Source organism: Lactuca sativa, chromosome 4 (genome assembly GCF_002870075.4).
Source record: "Lactuca sativa cultivar Salinas chromosome 4, Lsat_Salinas_v11, whole genome shotgun sequence".
Lineage (NCBI taxonomy): Eukaryota > Viridiplantae > Streptophyta > Magnoliopsida > Asterales > Asteraceae > Lactuca > Lactuca sativa.
In genome coordinates this window covers 233942146-233961639 of record NC_056626.2, presented here as the reverse complement: position 1 = coordinate 233961639, position 19494 = coordinate 233942146, and the positions used below count along the sequence as shown (strand labels likewise).

At 33.5% G+C, this 19494-nt stretch overlaps 1 pseudogene; it reads left to right on the top strand.

The window, feature by feature from the left end:
* The window catches only part of LOC128133595 (cytochrome P450 CYP82D47-like), a 47633-nt pseudogene extending 32447 nt beyond the window's left edge, over window positions 1–15186 (top strand).
* The last annotated feature ends 4308 nt before the right edge of the window (window positions 15187–19494 follow it).

The following is a 19494-nucleotide window of genomic DNA, read 5'->3' as shown; positions in this document are numbered from 1 at the left end:
TTTTTTTTATATAATAAACATTTTTTATATTATAAATTTTGTTTTGATGAATCGCGGAACAAGAAATTCACATTTCAATATAAGTATTTAAGATGAAAAGTAGCTCACACAAACTTGCGCTGATTTTCAAGAAATTGGTAATTGGTAGTTATTTTTAAAATCCAGAAAAAATATGATTATCTTGAAATATTAACCTTTGTGATATTTTATGAATAACTCTATTATTATTTTTCCTTAGAAAAGTTATTTTGCTAAAAGCATCACAAAAGACGTTTTTTCAAATAAATAGTTTTTAAGAATTTAAAAGGCTATTGGAGTATTGGAGTTTTTTCCAAAACCACTTTCTTTTTCAATTAACATGTTAATTAAAAAAATTTAAGGGTAGATTTTCTTTTTAGTTAAAAAGCATTGCCATGTTTGTGTTTTGCATGCAATCGAATTTTATTTATGTATCTCTTAAAATTTTTGGTTGAGTTATTTTGCACAATGTAATTTTTACACATATTTTGGTTAAAAATAGCTTATTTATTATCAATTGTATGATTAAATAATTATTTATTTTATTCTATTAATTTTTTTATCAACCATGGTTTTCACAGGTTATAACCTAATATGAGTAATATCGTGTTATCAAATTTCACAAATGTCATAACAACCTAACATTGAAAATCCAATTAAATAATGTAAATAACAACCCAACATTGATAATCCAGTTAAATAATGTAAAGTCAGCAGCAAAAGAAATAGTCGGAAGCTGCATAAAAAGTTGGTGATAAAGAAATCAACAAGGTGAAATTATTTACCGATTGAGGAAGATCACACATCAACTAACGTTACTAATACCAAGGTAAAAAGAAAATATAAAAATATTTATACTAATAAAAGTATGTTTATTGAGAGTAAACAAAATATAAAAGTATTTAAACTAAGAAAAGTACATTTATTGTAACTATGTATACAATCTAATTTTTTATAATTAAAAAGTATTGACGATCGATATGAGTTGCATTCGGGAACACTGAACGTCGCCAAGTCGTCGCCATAGGTCTGGCGGGAACGACGAAAATGTTGATGGTAACATGAAAATATATACCGACGACGTGTCGTCGGTATAGGTAAGAAAAAAAGGATTTTTCATTTATTTTTATTCCAAGTGCCAGAAAAAAAAAACGACGTAGTTTTTAAACATCCTATACCAACGACAAGTCGGCAGCACATGGTTTTTAATTTACATTTATATTTTTATTCCAGGATCAAATGATACGTCGTCGTTTATGTCGACCCTATGTCAACGACATGTCGTCGGCATAGGGGTATACCCAAAAACATATACGCAGCTTTCTTTCATTTGCACACAGCGATTGTTTCTGCATCCTCTCCTCCCAAGCGACGAAATCGGCTACCCAGCTTCAATTTCCGGCGATTAACCCAATCCAAGGTCGTTTCTACCCCTAATTCGTTTTTTATTGTTGTTTGATATTGATTTTTACCCGTAATTTGGGGTTTTTTTGTGTGTAGCAACCGGTGGTGAAGCTCCACTGATCTAGTGACTGCCTCACCTTCCACCACCTAGTGTTGCCGCTTGAAATCACCACCAGCCACCACCTTGCTTCTTTGACTAGCAAAAAAAAAAAACCAGAACATCACAAGAACAAAATGTTAGTTTTTTTTTTCTAATTTTTTTTGAAATTGAATTTGAATTGTGTTGAAATTTTTTGTTATTTGTGTGTGTGTAGATATATATATATATATATATATATATATATATGTGTGTGTGTGTGTGTGTGTGTGTGTGTGATTGTGTTGTTGTTTGTTGTTTTTTTCTAATTTTTTTTCTAATTGTATTGTTTGTTATATATAGTCTTTATATATAACACAGTTTAATGGTATAGTTTAAACAAATATAGTCATTATGATTTTCATCCATAAATTCTTGTGTAAATACCAACTAATAACACAATTTAACAATATCATCAAATTTTAATTTGTAAAAAACGTAATATAGTATATACATCAAACGTACTCGAATAATGAATGTTATTTCAATATAAATCAAATTAATTTATTCTATAGTGAATATATAAAGAACACTCACAAAAAGATATTCATGATTGAATCTAATATGGTAAAAGATATTCAATAGCCTCAACCGACCCAAAATTCATAAACGAATTCATAACTCTAAAATTTATCTTTAACAATATGTTATATCTTAACCCTCATGGTAACCCAATTTAAGTTTAGTACCCCTAGTTAAATATTTATAAATAATGAAAAACATGAATCTATAAAATGTAGGGTCTTCGTGGAATACACCTAGTTCAACCGTTGGTAACCGGTTTTAGACTGAAATAACAAAAAATAAGTAAAAATTTGAAATTTTTTTTTCCAAAACAGAAAAGTCAACATATAAATTTTTTTTTTATATAATAAACATTTTTTATATTATAAATTTTGTTTTGATGAATCGCGGAACAAGAAATTCACATTTCAATATAAGTATTTAAGATGAAAAGTAGCTCACACAAACTTGCGCTGATTTTCTAGAAATTGGTAGTTGGTAGTTATTTTTAAAATCCAGAAAAAATATGATTATCTTGAAATATTAACCTTTGTGATATTTTATGAATAACTCTATTATTATTTTTCCTTAGAAAAGTTATTTTGCTAAAAGCATCACAAAAGACGTTTTTTCAAATAAATAGTTTTTAAGAATTTAAAAGGCTATTGGAGTATTGGAGTTTTTTCCAAAACCGCTTTCTTTTTCAATTAACATGTTAATTAAAAAAATTTAAGGGTAGATTTTCTTTTTAGTTAAAAAGCATTGCCATGTTTGTGTTTTGCATGCAATCGAATTTTATTTATGTATCTCTTAAAATTTTTGGTTGAGTTATTTTGCACAATGTAATTTTTACACATATTTTGGTTAAAAATAGCTTATTTATTATCAATTGTATGATTAAATAATTATTTATTTTATTCTATTAATTTTCTTATCAACCATGGTTTCACAGGTTATAACCTAATATGAGTAATATCGTGTTATCAAATTTCACAAATGTCATAACAACCTAACATTGAAAATCCAATTAAATAATGTAAAAACAACCCAACATTGATAATCCAGTTAAATAATGTAAAGTCAGCAGCAAAAGAAATAGTCGGAAGCTACATAAAAAGTTGGTGATAAAGAAATCAACAAGGTGAAATTATTTACCGATTGAGGAAGATCACACATCAACAAACGTTACTAATACCAACGTAAAAAGAAAATATAAAAATATTTATACTAATAAAAGTATGTTTATTGAGAGTAAACAAAATATAAAAGTATTTAAACTAAGAAAAGTACATTTATTGTAACTATGTATACAATCTAATTTTTTATAATTAAAAAGTATTGACGATCGATAAGAGTTGGATTCGGGAACACTGAACGTCGCCAAGTCGTCGCCATAGGTCTGGCGGGAACGACGAAAATGTTGATGGTAATATGAAAATATATACCGACGACGTGTCGTCGGTATAGGTAAGAAAAAAAGGATTTTTAATTTATTTTTATTCCAAGTGCCAGAAAAAAAAAACGACGTAGTTTTTAAACATCCTATACCAACGACAAGTCGGCAGCACATGGTTTTTAATTTACATTTATATTTTTATTCCAGGATCAAATGATACGTCGTCGTTTATGTCGACCCTATGTCGACGACATGTCGTCGGCATAGGGGTATACCCAAAAACATATACGCAGCTTTCTTTCATTTGCACACAGCGATTGTTTCTGCATCCTCTCCTCCCAAGCGATGAAATCGGCTACCCAGCTTCAATTTCCGGCGATTAACCCAATCCAAGGTCGTTTCTACCCCTAATTTGTTTTTTATTGTTGTATGATATTGATTTTTACCCGTAATTTGGGGTTTTTTTGTGTGTAGCAACCGGTGGTGAAGCTCCACCGATCTAGTGACTGCCTCACCTTCCACCACCTAGTGTTGCCGCTTGAAATCACCACCAGCCACCACCTTGCTTCTTTGACTAGCAAAAATAAAAAACCAGAACATCACAAGAACAAAATGTTAGTTTTTTTTTTCTAATTTTTTTTGAAATTGAATTTGAATTGTGTTGAAATTTTTTGTTATTTGTGTGTGTATATATATATATATATATATATATATGTGTGTGTGTGTGTGTGTGTGTGTGTGTGTGATTGTGTTGTTGTTTGTTGTTTTTTTCTAATTTTTTTTCTAATTGTATTGTTTGTTATATATAGTCTTTATATATAACACAGTTTAATGGTATAGTTTATACAAATATAGTCATTATGATTTTCATCCATAAATTCTTGTGTAAATACCAACTAATAACACAATTTAACAATATCATCAAATTTTAATTTGTAAAAAACGTAATATAGTATATACATCAAACGTACTCGAATAATGAATGTTATTTCAATATAAATCAAATTAATTTATTCTATAGTGAATATATAAAGAACACTCACAAAAAGATATTCATGATTGAATCTAATATGGTAAAAGATATTCAATAGCCTCAACCGACCCAAAATTCATAAACGAATTCATAACTCTAAAATTTATCTTTAACAACATGTTATATCTTAACCCTCATGGTAACCCAATTTAAGTTTAGTACCCCTAGTTAAATATTTATAAATAATGAAAAACATGAATCTATAAAATGTAGGGTCTTCGTGGAATACAGCTAGTTCAACCGTTGGTAACCGGTTTTAGGCTGAAATAACAAAAAATAAGTAAAAATTTGAAATTTTTTTTTCCAAAACAGAAAAGTCAACATATAAATTTTTTTTATATAATAAACATTTTTTATATTATAAATTTTGTTTTGATGAATCGCGGAACAAGAAATTCACATTTCAATATAAGTATTTAAGATGAAAAGTAGCTCACACAAACTTGCGGCTGATTTTCAAGAAATTGGTAGTTGGTAGTTATTTTTAAAATCCATAAAAAAATATGATTATCTTGAAATATTAACCTTTGTGATATTTTATGAATAACTTTATTATTATTTTTCCTTAGAAAAGTTATTTTGCTAAAAGCATCACATAAGACGTTTTTTCAAATAAATAGTTTTTAAGAATTTAAAAGGCTATTGGAGTATTGGAGTTTTTTCCAAAACCACTTTATTTTTCAATTAACATGTTAATTAAAAAAAATTTATGGGTAGATTTTCTTTTTAGTTAAAAATCATTGTCATGTTTGTGTTTTGCATGCAATCGAATTTTATTTATGTATCTCTTAAAATTTTTGGTTGAGTTATTTTGAACAATGTAATTTTTACACATATTTTGGTTAAAAATAGCTTATTTATTATCAATTGTATGATTAAATAATTATTTATTTTGTTTTATTAATTTTTTTTATCAACCATGGTTTTCACAGGTTATAACCTAATATGAGTAATATTGTGTTATCAAATTTCACAAATGTCATAACAACCTAACATTGAAAATCCAATTAAATAATGTAAATAACAACCCAACATTGATAATCCAGTTAAATAATGTAAAGTCAGCAGCAAAAGAAATAGTCGGAAGCTGCATAAAAAGTTGGTGATAAAGAAATCAACAAGGTGAAATTATTTACCAATTGAGGAAGATCACACATCAACAAACGTTACTAATAACAACATAAAAAGAAAATATAAAAATATTTAAACTAATAAAAGTATGTTTATTGAGAGTAAACAACATATAAAAGTATTTAACTAATAAAAGTACATTTATTGTAACTATGTATACAATCTAATTTTTTATAATTAAAAAGTAATGACGATCGATATGAGTTGGATTCGGGAACACCGAACGTCCCAAAGTCGTCGCCATAGGTCAGGCGGGAATGACGAAAATGTTGGCGGTAATATGAAAATATATACCGACGACGTGTCGTCGGTATAGGTAAGAAAAAAAGGATTTTTCATTTATTTTTATTCCAAATGCCAAAAAAAGAAAACGACGTAGTTTTTGAACATCCTATACCGACGACAAGTCGGCAACACATGGTTTTTAATTTACATTTATATTTTTATTCGAGGATTAAATGATACGTCGTCGTTTATGTCGACCCTATGCCGACGACATGTCGTCGGCATAGGGGTATACCCTAAAACATATACGCAGCTTTCTTTCATTTGCACACAGCGATTGTTTCTGCATCCTCTCCTCCCAAGCGACGAAATCGGCTACCCAGCTTCAATTTCCGGCGATTAATCCAATCCAAGGTCGTTTCTACCCCTAATTTGTTTTTTATTGTTGTTTGATATTGATTTTTACCCTTAATTTGGGGTTTTTTTTATGTGTAGCAATCGGTGGTGAAGCTCCACCGATATAGTGACTGCCTCACCTTCCACCACCTAGTGTTGCCGCCTGAAATCACCACCAGCCACCACCTTGCTTCTTTGACTAGCAAAAAAAAATAGAACATCACAAGAATAAAATGTTAGTTTTTTTTTTTCTAATTTTTTTGAAATTGAATTTGAATTGTGTTGAAATTGTTTGTTGTTTATATATATATATATATATATATATATATATATATATATATATGATTGTGTTGTTGTTTGTTGTTTTTTTCTAATTGTATTGTTATATATATATATATATATATATATATATATATATATATATATAGTCTTTATATATAACACAATTTAATGGTATAGTTTATACAAATATAGTCTTTATGATGTTCATCCATAAATTTTTGTGTAAATACCAACTAATAACACAATTTAACAATATCATTAAATATTAATTTGTAAAAAACGTAATATAGTATATACATCAAACGTACTCGAATAATGAATATTATTCCAATATAAATCATATTAATTTATTCTATAGTGAATATATAAAGAACACTCACAAAAAGATATTCATGATTGAATCTAATATGGTAAAAGATATTCAATAGCCTCAACCAACCCAAAATTCATAAACGAATTCATAACTCTAAAATTTATCTTTAACAACATGTTATATCTTAAACCTCATGGTAACCCAAATTAAGTTTAGTACTCCTAGTTAGATATTTATATATAATGAAAAACATGAATCTATAAAATGTAGGGTCTTTGTGGAATACACCTAATTTAACCGTTGGTAACCGGTTTTAGGTTGAAATAACAAAAAATAAGTAAAAATTTGATATTTTTTTTCCATAATAGAAAAGTCAACATATAAAGCTTTTTTTTTATATAATAAACATTTTTTATATTATAAATTTTGTTTTGATGAATCGCAGAACAAGAAATTCACATTTCAATATAAGTATTTAAGATGAAAAGTAGCTCACACAAACTTACGGCTGATTTTCAAGAAATTGGTAGTTGGTAGATATTTTTAAAATCCAGAAAAAATATGATTATCTTGAAATATTAACCTTTGTGATATTTTATGAATAACTCTATTATTACTTTTCCTTAGAAAAATTATTTTGCTAAAAGCATCACAAAAGACGTTTTTTCAAATAAATAGTTTTTAAGAATTTAAAAGGCCTATTGGAGTATTGTAGTTTTTTTTTTTTCCAAAACCCCTTTCTTTTTCAATTAACATATTAATTAAAAGAAAATTTATGGGTAGATTTTCTTTTTAGTTAAAAAGCATTGTCATGTTTGTGTTTCGCATGCATTCGAATTTTATTTATGTATCTGTTAAAATTTTTGGTTGAGTTATTTTGCACAATGTAATTTTTACACATATTTTGGTTAAAAATAGATTATTTGTTATCAATTATATGATTAAATAATTATTTATTCTATTCTATTAATTTTTTTTTATCAACCATGGTTTTCACAGGTTATAACCTAATATGAGTAATATTGCGTTATCATATTTCACAAATGTCATAACAACCTAACATTGAAAATCCAATTAAATAATGTAAATAACAACCCAACATTGATAATACAGTTAAATAATGTAAAGTCAGCAGCAAAAGAAATAGTCGGAAGCTGCAAAAAAAGTTGGTGATAAAGAAATCAACAAGGTGAAAGTATTTACCGATTGAGGAAGATCGCACATCAACAAACGTTACTAATAGCAACATAAAAAGAAAATATAAAAATATTTAAACTAATAAAAGTATGTTTATTGAGAGTAAACAACATATAAAAGTATTTAACTAATAAAAGTACATTTATTGTAACTATGTATACAATCTAATTTTTTATAATTAAACAGTATTGACGATCGATAAGAGTTGGATTCGGGAACACCGAACGTCCCCAAAATTCTTGGAAGGTCTTAAAAACTTTATGAAGATTGCTAGGCAACATGTTGACTCTGAAGACAAAGTGCATTGTCCGTGCATAAAGTGTGTGAATATGTATCGACAGTTGTTGAGTACGGTTTATGCCCATATACGTGACCGTGGGTTTCTAAAATCGTATACTATATGGATTTATCACGGTGAGAAGCATTATGTTTCAGATTTGGGCTACAATTCGACTCCAATAAACATTCCAACAAATAATGAGATGTTTGATGTAATTGATGATGTTATGGCGGAAAAAAATACAAATGAAGAAGATACAGATGATGAAGGACGAGGCATGGACCCAGAATTTGATGCTTTATTTGAGCACCTCAATATCAAGTTACACCCTGATTGTGAGATGTCTTCTTTAAACTTTTTGGCAAAGTTGTTGCATATTAAAGTGATCAATAAATGGACAAATAGTTCATTTGACCAACTTTTAGAGTTGCTAGGAGTTGCTTTCCTGAAGAGCAAGATTCCAACTTCACACTATGAAGCTAAGAAAAATTTGAGAAAGATAGGGTTAGGATATGAGTCCATCCATGCTTGCAAATATGAATGTGCTTTGTTTTGGAAGGAGAATGATTCCATGCAGAATTGCCCGATTTGTAACGAGAGTAGATGGGTGGACACAACCACAAAGGGGAAGCGAGTACCACAAAAAGTGTTGCGGTACTTTCCTTTGACTCCAAGACTTCGACGGATGTATAGTTCCAGATTCACAGCTAAAGATATGATTTGGCATAATACTGGAAGATCAACGAATGGTATGATGTATCATCCGGTAGATGGGAAGTCATAGCAAGAATTTGATAAGAGATATCCAGAGTTTTCCAAAGAACCTAGAAATGTTCGTCTAGGTTTAGCTGCTGATGGCTTTAATCCATTTGGCAACTTTAATCACAATTATAGTATTTGGCCGGTTATATTGACTTCCTACAATACACCACCATGGATATGTATGAAAGAGTCTTCTTTCATGCTAACTTTGTTGATTCCTGGTTCTAGATCACCCGCAAAGGACATTGATGTTTACTTGAGGCCTTTGGTGGATGAGTTGAAAATGTTGTGGTTCGAAGGATTCCAAATGAGAGATGCATCAACCAACACTGTATTCAATATGCGTGCGATGTTGTTATGGACTATCAATGATTTCCCAGCACGTAGTAGTCTATCTGGATGGAGTGGTCAAGGTTATTTAGCATGCCCTACTTGTAACGAAGACACATCTTCCATTTATGTGACCGACAAGATGTCTTACTTTGGTCACAAACGATTCTTGAATATAAACCATAGTTGGAGGGAGAGTCTATTGTTTGATGGTCAACCTGAGACAAGACCGCGTCCTAGAAGATTCAGTAATGCAACTATATTAAAGCAAGTAAATTGTCTCTCTGATCGAATTCCAGGGAAACATCCTGATTATGGGGGCAAAAAAAGAAAGCACGAGGATGAAAGGAAAAAGAGAGAGTTAAATTGGACAAAACGAAGTATCTTCTTTGAGCTTGAGTATTAGTCTTCCCTCGACCTAAAACACAATTTTGATGTTATGCATATTTCAAAGAATGTGAATGAGAGTGTGTTGAATACTGCACTGATGAATGATAAAAGCAAAGACAAAAAAGAAGCAAGAATTGACTTGAAAAATATGGGCATTAGACCAGATCAATGGCCAAAAGAGAAAGTCAAGAAGATGAAGAAACACAACAAGGAAGAAAACAAGAAGAAGGAAATACTCCCACATGCTTCTTACTCTTTCAAACCGATTGATCGACAACGTTTCTGTCAATTCATTAAAGGAGTGAGACTACCTGATGGTTTTGGATCGAACTTTAAGAAGAAGGTTAATGATACTGAATCAAATTTGGTTGGGCTGAAGTCTCACGATCATCACGTCCTCATGCAATGATTGCTACCTATAGGGGTTCGAGCATGTCTCCCACCAAATGTTTCAAGAACAATCATTGACCTATGTACATTCTTTATAAAAATTTGTGCACGGTCATTGGATGTTAACGACATCAGAAATGCCAGAACAGAAGTGGTGAAGATCTTACGCAATCTTGAGTTGATATATCCTCCAACATTTTTCGACATAATGATTCATCTTATTCTTCATTTACCTGATGAAGCCATTCTTGGAGGGCCTGTACACATGAGATGGATGTATCCTTTTGAAAGATATATGAAAAAACTTAAAAAATATGTCAGAAACAAAGCCAAACCAGAAGGTTTAATAGCAGAGGGTTATGTTGCAGACGAAGCTTTGACATTTTGCTCTATGTATCTTGAGGGTATGCAAACTAAATTTAACCGTGCTGATAGAAATGATGATCTCGGCCTTCCAAAAAGGCAATTTTCTGTCTTCTCATCACAATGTCGAACAATGTCGGCTAAGAAAATTGCTGAACTTTGTAACGAGGCCAAAAAATCATTGTATTGGTTTGTACTAAACAATTGCGATGAGGATGAGATGAAAAGCTACAAATCATAAGTTTCTAATCTATTAACTACCTTTTCGATAGTGTTTTAAATATTCTAATTATTTTGTCCCATATTCAGTGAATTCAAATTAGAATTGCCTGAAAGTGATTTCAAAAAGGAATTTCCTTCATGGTTCAAAGAAAAGGTAAGTATGTTATATATTTATAATGTAAAACTAAGTTATTACTTAAACATATAATCTTATATTTCCTTACAGATTTATTGTCTCCAAAAAGATGTGCCTACGGATTGTACTGACGAATTAAAGGCGTTGGCATATGGTCCGTTGCGTACATATTCGTACACTGCATGCATAGTAAATGGTGTCCGATTTGTCGTGAATAGTCGTGATCTCCGACGCACTACTCAATATAGTGGTGTTGTTACATTCGAAGAAGACGGTACACCATTCTATGGTCAATTAGAGGAGATCATAGAGTTGCATTATTTATATGATAAATCAGTTGTACTCTTTCGTGGTAAATGGTTCAATGCCTCATTACGTAATGGACGTTTAAAGACTATAAATAATATGATTCTTATCGATACCAGTCATGAATGGTATGTCGGTAAAACGTGGTTTGATGATCAACAATACATCTTAGCCACATAAGCTAAACAAGTATTTTATCTCCAAGATCCCACTCAAAACAATTACTGGAGAGTTATGGAAGAGGTTCATCATCGAAAACTTTGGAATCATCCAAGTATCGGTGTTGTGAATGAGATAGATGTTGTGAACAACACTCAATCAACTGATTTTACCTTGGTTGTCGACTTAGGCACCTTACCTATGCAGACGAATTTAGGTGAAGTTGGTGAATCAAGTGTGGTTGCTAAGAGGAATGCTGCTCCTAATATAAACGACGACGATTTCATTAACGATGAAAATGACGATGATGATACGTACTCTTCAGATGAAGAAATAAATAATGAAAACTATGACAGTGATGATGATGTTGTACATGTATATTGTTCTAGTGATGAATCTGATTGACGGTATGTTATTGTTATTATATGTCCTGATTGCTTATAATATTTGTTAAATTTTGAAATGTTGCTTATTTGTAGTTTTATTATATATTCTGAATGTTTATAATATTTGTTAAACAGATGGCAGAAGTCGCGAGGGGACACGGAGGAGACGGTGGGGATAGACCTCCACACGGGATTGCACGCGGTGTACCATCGGGTTGCCAATCTTGTAAGTTATATGAAATTTTTAATTATTAGATATATTAATGTTTTAAATTTCTAAATTTCCAATTGTATATGTAAATATAGCACAAGCGAAGAATATGAATGTGCGTGGCAAAGGGAGAAACTTAAATTTGTATGACGTGTATGAAAAAAACAAGTGTAAGCCTTTGGAATTGCTAATTGATATCTCCGGGCGGACGTATCGATTTATAGGGGACAACGGGCAAATGTTTGTCAGACTGATCTCAAATCTGGTGGGATCAAAGGTACTGTTGCATTATCATACTTGGCGTCGTGTTCCTGCCAAGTACAAAGTTGATTTATATCTCGAGCTAGAGGTAAATATACAATACATTTATATGTATTGAATTTTACACTTATTAAATATTTTTTTACTAATCATATATGTTTTTCCTTTTGCAGACTTATTTTGATATTGATAGGTATCGGGGCACAAACTTGTGGGAACCCCTTCGAGCGGGTATCCAAGCAGATATGCAAAGAGCTTATCGAGAGAGCAAGTATCAGATAAAAAAACATTTTGATAGAGTTGATGGATATCGTAATGTGGAAAGGGCAAGAAGACGTCCACCGGATGATTGGACCGCCCAAGCTTGGAACGATATAATTGATTTGTTGTTTTTGACCGAGGAATACATATGCACGTCGGAAAAAAATAAAGTTACTAGGTCTAAACTTCCACACACAAGTGCTCACGATGTAGACCGTATGCTCAACGACGTTATTTAGAGGTAATAAAATACATTAGTATTATTTAAAATTGTTATTAACATTTGTACAAATACATTTATTGTTTTTTCACTTATTATAGGAACAAATGAGAATCAAGCCGCAGCATATTGAGGGCTGGAGACAAATGCGCTACAAAGAAGGTTCGGTTGGTGTACAAGTCGAGCAGAAGAAGACTAGGTAAGTGATAAACGAAATGAATATGTTGTTTAAATATATTATTATTAATTATAGTTTCTTGTTTAAGGAATATTATTATTTTTTGAATGTTTAAGTTTAGTTGTTTGTTTTAATTAACGTATGTTAATTGTTTTCTTTATTTTCGGAGAAAATTCAAAATGAATATGAGAAAATGCAAAACGAGGTTGGGGAAGGAGGAGAAGTAAACGAGGAAGAATGTTTAGAACGTGCCCTTGGGACGAGACGTGGACATGCTCGCAGGGTGGGTAGGAGACCAACCGCCAACTTCGGTTTAATTCCAAATGAACGGCCTTCCACTTCCAAATCGTCCCAATCTCAACCCCAATCTCAATCCGAATTCGATGCACAACAAATGCAAGAATATTTGCAACAATATAATGCATCATTGGCGGCTTGTATTCCGAACTTCCAACCACCACCATTTCCTAACTTTCTATTCAACTATAACACACAAGCAAGTAGCTCTCAACAATTTGCCGAAAGGATGGAAGAAGAAGGAGAAGGAGAAGGAAAAGGAGAAGAAGAAGGAGAAGAAGAAGGAGGAGAAGAAGGAGAAGAAGAAGAAGGAGAAGACGATTATGATAATGATGATTGATGTTTTTTTAGTATTATGAACAATGTTAGTTAACTACTTATTGTAATATTAAACTTGAATTTGATGTTTTGAATTTGAACAATGGTACCTAGTTAATGTATTTCAATTGATATATGCTGCAATGTTTTTTGGATTTGTTAAAAATGCAGGATTGGTAATGCACAAAACCTATAAAGCTAAAAAAAACAACCAGTAGCTATCCCGATGACTAGTCGTCGCTATAGGTCCATAACCGTTAACTGATAAAACCCTTTAGCGACGACAAGGCGTCGTAATAGCCTCAACTTGTCCCGACGACTTGTCGTCGCCATAGCTATCCCGACGACTAGTCGTTGCCATAGGATTTTAATAAAACATTATTTTTTTCCGCCGAAAATGTCGTTGACAAAATCTGTGCCGACGACATGTCGTCGCAATAGAGCTAGCTATACCGACGACTTCTATGCCGACGACCTAACAGACCTATGCCGACACGCCTGTGCCGACGACTTTTGTCCGACGACTTGTCGTCGCCATACACTATGCCGACGACTTGTCGTCTCCATAGGGTCTAAAATCTTCTTCTGCACAGGGTCCGACTGTTGTAGTGGGACGTGGGTGGATACAAAAAAGTGATGAAGAATACTTGGAAGGATTTGGACAATATATTTGACCGATGGTTAAAGGAGCACAAGCAGGAGATTAAGTCTATACAACAACATGAAGCGAACCAAGACTTTATGCATGTGCTAATTTCCATTCTTCGAGGTGCTTCTGAAGATCAATTCCCGGGTTTTGACCATGATACAATTATCAAAGCGACAAGTCTAGTAAACTCAAACTTTTTATCTCATTGTTTCGTGATTACATTAAATATTTCTTCAGCCTTTTAAGTATAGAACCTAATCCACGAGTGTTTAATTTGTGTAAACTCCTGTTCACAGCAAATCCTATTAGCAGGCGTTGACACGACATCTGTGACATTAACCTGGGCTTTATCATTGTTGCTCAACCACCCAAAAACATTAAAAATTGCGCAAGATGAAATTGATGAGCATGTTGGAAGGGACAGATTGGTGGAGGAGTCAGACCTAAAGAACTTATCTACCTCAATGCCATCATCAAAGAAACATTACGATTATACCCAGCTGGACCTCTCGCTGTTCCTCACGAGTCACTGGATGACTGCATTGTGGGTGGCTACAACATTCCAAAAGGAACTCGTCTTTTGGTAAATCTTTGGAAGTTGCAACGTGACCCAAATATATGGTCTGATCCCACAGAATTCAAGCCTGAGAGATTCTTGACCAGTCAGAAGGATATCGATGTCAAGGGAAACCATTATGAATTGCTTCCTTTTGGTAGTGGTAGAAGAATCGCCCTGGTGTTTTATTTGCCCTTCAGGTTTTGGGTTTAACGCTAGCTCATTTGATACAACAGTTTGTGCTCAAAAAACCATCAGACGAACCTGTTGATATGACTGAAAGCATGGGGGCGACTAATGGCAAAGCAACACCACTTGATGTTCTTTTTGGCCCTCGTTTACCCACTGATATGTATAAAGTCGGTTTGTGATATATCAACTTCAAATCGCATACAAATCCCATTCAATCAATCATTCTCCATAAAGCAATCAATTATGATGGGGGCAAGCAAAATAACCCAATTATGACAGCCACTGTTGAAAGTGAATGATCTTAAGTATGGTTTTTGAATACACCTATTATTTATATAGTAATTAATAAAACCTTGATAATTATTATGTAATGAAGTCATGTGGTGGTATTCTACTCGTCTCGTTTATATATGTGTTTTGTACCGATCACATTCCATATGATAATGTTTTCATTGTCACAATTAAGTTTATATATGTGTTGTGTACGGATCAAAGAAGCTGTGACAATCCGGTATTTCAAGTCAATGTAATGACATAAGCCAAATATTGTAATCTATTTTGAATTAGTAAATAAATAAAAATAGCGTCAGAAATGAAAATATCAAAAGTCTCAATTGGGATACATAAAGTATTAGATCTTGTAACTATGTTTTCAGAAATATAAAGAACACAAAAATCCGAGTTTTAATTAAGAAATTATGACCAATCGAAAATCCGCAGCAAAACCGGTAATAAACTATTAAAGCGTAAAACGCGAAATTTTAATAAAATACTTTTTAGCCTTAAGTACCTAAACGAATGTCGTAGATATCTTTAAACGTGAAGATACATAGAAAGAACGTCCAAATCTGACTTCGTATGAGGAAGTTAGGATTTTTCTAAGTTTCGGAGTAGTGGTAGACAGCTAAAACTCGAAATTGAGATCGAGCGATAGTTAGCCGACACAACCTAAACGAGAATCGAAGATCTCATCAATAGTAGCACAACGATAAAAAGTCTGATGAAAACAGATATCAGATGAAAAAGTTGTGTATTTTTAACGGACTTTTTGTGTCCTTGGCCTATTAAAAATATATAATTAAAAATAAAATCAAAATTTGCCGACGAAGTCAAAACAAGAGTTGTAGAGTATATTTTCACCTACGCGTGGATATAAAAAACGTCAAAAACGGAGCTCGTATGCTAAAGTTACACATTTTAGAAGTTTGAGGCACACAAATAGAGGAGGGTTACGCCCGACGTAACTTCGGAGTACGTCCAGCGTAGTCATACGGGGTCTCGGATCAGCCACGTCTCCCCTACGCCCCTACCCCCGTCCCATCCGAAGTCCGACAAACGAGGAAGGCTTCATGCATGACGTATGCCTCGCGTAACTCCGGAGTATGCCAAGCGTACGAAGCCTCTCACACCCCTATAAAAAGGATGCGAGGGTGTCGGCCATTTTTGTTAATTTACCTCCTTTCTCTCCCACTTTTCACTTTCGAGCCCCTCGAGACTACCCTGACACCCCGATTACGTATCCAAGTACCGACGAAGGTCCGAAGCTTCGAAATACCCGAGAAACTCACTTGCTTCCAATCATAGTGTTGCTCGCAACAAATCTCGTTTTCTTCAAATCATCAATCTTTCTAGGTGAGTTCATACCCCCATATCTTCACGCTTTTACTATATTTTAGGGGGAGAAATACAAGTGAAACGCAAGAAAATCTTATGTTAAAATGCAAATCGTTACATATAGTTTTAAATACTTTATCTACATTTGGTGTATAAATGTCAAATACATAGAGTAACATTTTTTTTTACAAATGTCATATCATTCCAACACCTGAAGAACGTTGTAACAAGCAGTCTGGTCAATAGTACATTTATAAAACTCGCATGAAGTATTAAAACATTTGATTTACGAGGCTATCAAATGCCTTAGTGATTTTATATACATATATAAATCTACTTACACTATTTTAGGTATAGAAAATACTTACGCATTTCGTTATTGAATCATTTAAAAACTACTATTCATTTATGGAAAATATTGGATTTTCTAGATACAAACACAATCGCTTTATACAAAAAGGCATACAATTCTTATACAAAAATTCTTATGAACTCACCAACATAATTGTTGACACTTTTTCAAAACTACTTGTATTTCTCAGGGATTCAGTAATACAAGTAACAACTGCATTTGGGAAGGGATGCTAACGCGTCAATTTCAAAGTTATTATATTATCATAATGTAATTTCTTTTAAAATATGTAATACAATCAACAATGTAACTTTTTAAATTATATTTATGATGGTTGTGTTTGCTTTCTTTACTATCTATTCAACTGTTATGATACATGAAGTCATCCGCCCTCGAACGATTCCGCCGTTCTGGTTTGGGGGTGTGACAGATTGGTATCAGAGCATTGTTTATAGTGAACTAAATATATCGAACAACATAAGATATACAAACTATAAATTCAAAGGGAATAAAACCCTCTGACAAAACACTTTCACTCCTACCATACTTCATTTAATTAAAATGCTAGTTTTCATAAACGTACAAATACATGCATGCAACAGTTTAATGTCATAGTTAGAAGCATACAAAAGCATTATCACATGTTGGACACTATGGTTAAACCTCGGAGTATGTGATCAGATCTAGGATGAATATAGCCTGATCAACTATATTTTTCCGAGATATGACCAACGTATGTCGGGGAATAGTCATAGTAAGCAACAAGTCAAAAACTTACTAAAGTAACACTAATATTAAAATTTCAAATTTAAATGCTATAGGAGTATTTATGACAAAATAAAAACTATAACAAGCGAGTAAACGCCGACGTTTTGTTAGGATTAGGATCGTCAAATAGAATAAAAATTAAACTTATAACAACTAAAAACCTTCGCTGACAAGGCTATAATTGCAAAGTGCATACTTCAAGGTTACACATGAGTGAGGTTGCATGGGCTTAGGACTTATGTTTTCGCTTTAATCTCTTTTCCTTGTTTGGATGTGGGCATGGAGTGAAACTACTTATCCAACGGTCCATTCAATCTCAATTGTATGTAATTCGTATACACTAGGTAATTATAGAAGACTCGGTGTAGGTCTTATCATGAAATTTTCTTCTTACACTCAAATTCTATATAATTCTCGTATCTCTATTCTCGATCAGGCAAAATGGCAGGATTTCACATCCCCGGGTCACTACTACCCAAACCAAGGCAATGGGGGTTGGATTGAGGAGGATCCAGAAGAGGACCCCGAAGAGATTTCCGCGGAGGAGCCAGACAAGGATCCCGAAGAAGAGGAAGAGGATGCCGATGATGAGGGCACTGACTCCGAACCTGAGGTCTACAATCCTCCCCAGGTAGTACCAGACCTCTAGCGAGACTTTCAGAGCTCGGTGCCCCTCTAGGCTGTAGATCTGAAACAATGGAGCAGGGAACAAGGACAATGTCCACCCTACAGCATGGCGCAAGGCTTTTATGACCTCCGTAACGGGGGTTCAGCGGACAGGGCACTCCCTGTCATGGTTCGTCGCATCGCCAATCTAGGTGAGCAAACACGGATAAACGCCAGCCAAATGCTGGACGTTGGTGCACTGCCCAGATCGCTGCGGTACGTCTTTGTCGCCTGGACAAAGAACATGATCGCATTATAGAGCACACCTTTTCCCTCCAGAAAGACATTACCACTGCTAGAGCTGAAGTAAGGGAGTTTCGGAAGAACCAAGCCGCAATGGAGAGGCGTGTCATCGATGTTGAACATCAAGTAAATCGAGCTCGGACTTCCACGACATGCCGTGGTCTGCAACGTACCACCCGCTCGGAGTAGAGCGCATGATTCTTCTGTTATGCATATATACTTATCGAGTGAGCGTTGGTGCTACTCTGTATGTATGCTCGGCGGATTGTGAGTACACAATTCGAGGGCCTGAATGCGGTCAAATTTTCCCATTTTCATTGATGTACTCTAGACCTTTGTTAAGGTCAAATTTTCCTGATCGATGTATCGAATATTAAAATCAATGATACCAACAACAACAACAGGAAGAAGTTTTGGAACAAGAGGAAGGGTCAACCTTCGCAAGAACCTTCCAAGAAACAGCAGCTAGTGACAGTTCATGCCGCTATTACTCCCACCGCTGTCCCTGTCACTCCTGCACCAGCAAAGCAATATGCTGGAAACCTACCAAAGTGCAGCACATGCAATTACCATCACATCGGAAATTGTAGGATGATGCACTGTATTAACTGCAACAGGAAAGGGCACACTGCCCGTTTCTATAAGGCACCAACACAACCAATCACCCAAGTTCTTGGAGTCGGGGTGGGCCAGGCATGTTATGGTTGTGGCGAAGCTGGGCACTACAAAAGAGACTACCCTATTTCAAGGAATACTGGCGGTGTAGGAAGGGTGTTAGCAATAGGGCAGAACGAAGCAATAGCTGATCCTACGGTGGTTACGGGTACATTTCTCCTCAATGGCGCTTATGCATGCATACTTTTTGATTGTGGTGTGGAGAGGAGTTTCGTGAACCATGAATTCAAACACTTATTTAAGCAAAACCCCCAATCACTTAATAAGATATTTC